This window comes from Lutjanus erythropterus, chromosome 3 (assembly GCF_056507025.1).
Source record: "Lutjanus erythropterus isolate fLutEry1 chromosome 3, fLutEry1.hap2, whole genome shotgun sequence".
In the NCBI taxonomy this organism is placed as follows: domain Eukaryota; kingdom Metazoa; phylum Chordata; class Actinopteri; order Lutjaniformes; family Lutjanidae; genus Lutjanus; species Lutjanus erythropterus.
In genome coordinates, this window is record NC_139319.1 from 34,478,524 (window position 1) to 34,482,107 (window position 3,584).

The 3,584-nt window shown below is 39.8% G+C and overlaps 1 long non-coding RNA gene across 2 annotated transcripts; it reads left to right on the forward strand.

Moving 5' to 3' along the window:
• Nucleotides 1-468: 468 nt before the first annotated feature.
• Nucleotides 469-2,487, forward strand: LOC146330363 (uncharacterized). Of its 2 annotated transcripts, XR_014769300.1 has the most exons (3): nucleotides 469-739; nucleotides 1,645-1,790; nucleotides 1,995-2,487. It is a non-coding gene; the product is annotated as an uncharacterized LOC146330363 (long non-coding RNA). The 2 variants fall into 2 exon arrangements; XR_014769298.1 differs by lacking the exon at nucleotides 469-739 and having other exon boundaries at nucleotides 1,536-1,790.
• The last annotated feature ends 1,097 nt before the right edge of the window (nucleotides 2,488-3,584 follow it).

Here is a 3,584-nt window from a genome sequence, read left to right on the forward strand (position 1 = left end):
GAGTCAGCAGAGGGACATATATATACAGCCTGTGGAGAAGGTCTAGATTCAGCGGATGAGTCAGACAGTGCATATGTAACATGCACACATCTGGGGTATTTTGAGGTAAAGACACAGCCTGAAACTTAAAGGTCCCATATTATGCAAAATGCACTTTTTCAAGTTTTTCCAGTGAAAATATGTGTCCCTGGCCTGCCTTCAGACTCCCCTGATATGAGATCAATCCTCTCTCTCCCTCTCTTGCTTGCTCCACCTTTCAGTGAATGTAGGCCAAAACGGTCCGTTTAGATTTGTGCCCATCTATGACGACATAGCCGGAACAGGAGCAGGAGACACTCCCTGTGCTGCGTGTCTGTGCCGCCCACTGAAAACCTACGAGTCCGCCTCCTGGTCGCCATTTTTTTCTCCGGTAACGCTGCACAGGCAAACAGAGATGTCGAAGGCACAAGGCACAAGGCACAAGCTCTGTTGTTGGCTGCAGGAATGAGCACAAATGTCTGCATTTACTCCCATCATCTGACCCACAGAAGCCCCAATGGATTCATTTTTATTATTAATTTTATTTTTAAGTAAAATGTCCTCACAACGCCAGTAAAGTGTTGTGTGTGTGTGTGTGTGCTAACCATTTTACTTTGGACTGCTTCTTCATCGACGGTCGGTACAAAGCAGGATTCACTTCAAAACTGAAGCTCAAGGATGGATCAGCACCGATTGTGACATAATTGCAGACATGGCAGTGGTAAGTTTTATCATCTTTATGCTGACTTACTGTGTATTTAGCCGCTCATCCTGCCGTTAGCATCGCGGCTAATATGTGTAGCATCTACTGTGTGCTGACACGCTGGAGTATAATATTGAGGGAGAGTCATGATAATCTGTGTGAACGTTAAACCTCATGTGAAGCCAGTTAACTAAACAGAATAGTAAGTCGGATGCTGGTGACTGTTTTTCATGTCAGTTTTTGTGTGACTTCATGCTGCTGGGTTTGTGTTATCGGCTCTGTTGTTATGGACGCCTCCTCTCTCCTCTGTCTGGCGTTGCTGTGTAACTTAGATTAGCATCAAGCTGCTAAGTCTCTCATACCTGAAATGTGTAGCGACCTGCTGCAAAATCAAGCTGAGAAACTTGTGTTCAGACTAAATCAGGCGTTGTGATTAGCGCAGGTATGCAGTTGTGTTTATCTGTGCTTAGAATGTTAGAATGTGTTTACGGTGCTTCAACACTGATGCGCTAAAGGACAACAGTATGGTAACAGTAGTCCTGCATTACATTACATTACAAACAACACAGATGGGGTGCAGGACATGCAGGAGGGGGAGAGGGACACGTCCATAATGATGACTGTTTTGCTTTGATATCAATACAATTCATAAAATCATGTGACTACTCACTTTTTGCTCACAAAAACGGCATAGTAACAATGACCAAGTCACACACATCAGCTGTTATTATAAATATATTAGGCCATAGCAGTGTATGATTGCATATATTGTCTCAGTGACAATTTGAAAGACTTTTGACTTTTTCCATTTCTTGGAATGCTGTGCAGGTAAATGAAATTGTGGTTACTTTTAATTTGTAAAAAATATTTACAGTTGTTCATTATTTACATCTTTGATTTTCTTTGTACTGCTGTACTTTCAGACTCTGCCTGGCTGTCATATATCACAGTGAACCTGCTGACAAACCACACATCACATCTGGTGGAGACCAACTCTTCAAAGTGCACTTCCCAAAGACCATGAGAGGAGCCTGTAGAACAAAACCAGTGAAGACTGAGCCCATGTTTTGTAAGTGTTACATTATTTTACTTGTCACTAAAATTAAGTCATGTACATGTTATATTTACTGTATCACTGTAACAGTTGTTGTAAAGGTTTCAACACAAAAAAAGAAATAAAATAGAAAACTAATAACTTACATAAATACACACATAAACATAATGCACTGACTTTTTTGAAGTCTAAACAAAATCCTTGTGTAATATTACACAGGGTATGTGGCCGACTTAATGGACCCCATCTTTGAGAAAGTGTTTCTGGACCCGGTGCCAGACAGGGATGAAGATCCAGAGGACCTGAGTGCACGGTATGAGGAGCCAGACAAGGAGAAGGTCATCACCAGCTGTGTGTCCTGGTTCAACTAAGAGGAGGTCTTAATCCAACATAGAGGCCCTGGGCGTCAGGAAACATGGTGCGAATCCTAAGAACCAGACAGGCTTTGACGAGGAGTGACGAGGAAACCTCAGCACCAGCTCACAACGCTCTGATAGGCTGATACCTGTAACGAATTAAACGTGGAAAAGATGTCCAGTTAACAGTTTATCCTCAAAAACATCAGTCTTTGATGTGTCAAAGTTTTTTTTTTTTTTTTCAAATGGATTCAGTGAATCTTTCAGTTTACTGTCATGGATGATAGGTACATCATTTGACATGTTATACGATGTGATATATGCGATTCAATAAATGCCTCACAGTATGTGTAAAACTTGTCTCTTGTGAAGTCATGTTTAATATGAACAGTATCTATTTATTTTGGGGTGTGCTTCTCCATTCATGGTGTTTTATGAACACTGTAATGTTATGCCAACTTAAGTAATGTAAAGCAAACTAAAAAATCTGACATGTTTATCTTCATAAATACAAGTAACAATATTGTGAAAATCTTTTCTGTCAGTATCGTGAAATAAACCCTGACAGGATGATGCAGGACCCTGACACAAAACAGAGGGTCTTACTTCATCCTGAAGAGGTTTATTTTACAATACTGACCTGCTCACTGTACGTTATCCTGCTCAATATACAATGACTTATCACAATCAGAATCAGATATACTTTATCGATCCCAGGAGGGAAATTGGTAGTGTTACAGTTGCACCCATTCAAGGAAGACTAGAATATAAGTATGTGTATATAGAATATAGAAATTAAGATAAAAATATTCTGTAGAGATAAAGCTTTTAAGAAATAAAAATATTAGTTAACATGTGCATTGTGAATTAAACTATATACAACAGTAGAAAAAAAACTAAGACGTGTAAGAATATGTAAACATATGCATTTGTATGTAAGTGATGTACAACAATATATACAGCAGTGGTACACATACTAGTGTAAAACAGTATGCTGAAGATGGGGACAAGTGTTATAGGATACATGTATTAAAATAAGAACATTGGTTGATTTAAATGCTCATATAAATAAATGATGTAGTTGTGATGCCAGTGTAGTCCCTGCATTGCACTACTGAATTATTATTGCACAGAGTATAATAATAACAAGCGGAGTGAGTTACAGTTAGCATTAGCTACCGAGCTAGTTACATTTTAACGCTGTACCAACACACACATCGACTAACTGTAAAGTATCAAGACACACAAAGTTGTAGACTTACCATTCAGACACGTCCGGCAACATCCGCAGTGTTTGAACTTCTGTGGGAGCCTCCCTCTGGATCAATTCTGGATCCCACCTCCAGAGAGGGGCGGGACTAGTCACAACTCATTTACATTTAAAGCTACAGGCACAGAAACAGCTCGTTATGAGAGAGGCTGAAGAGGTATAAAGACACGCTGATCTGCATGA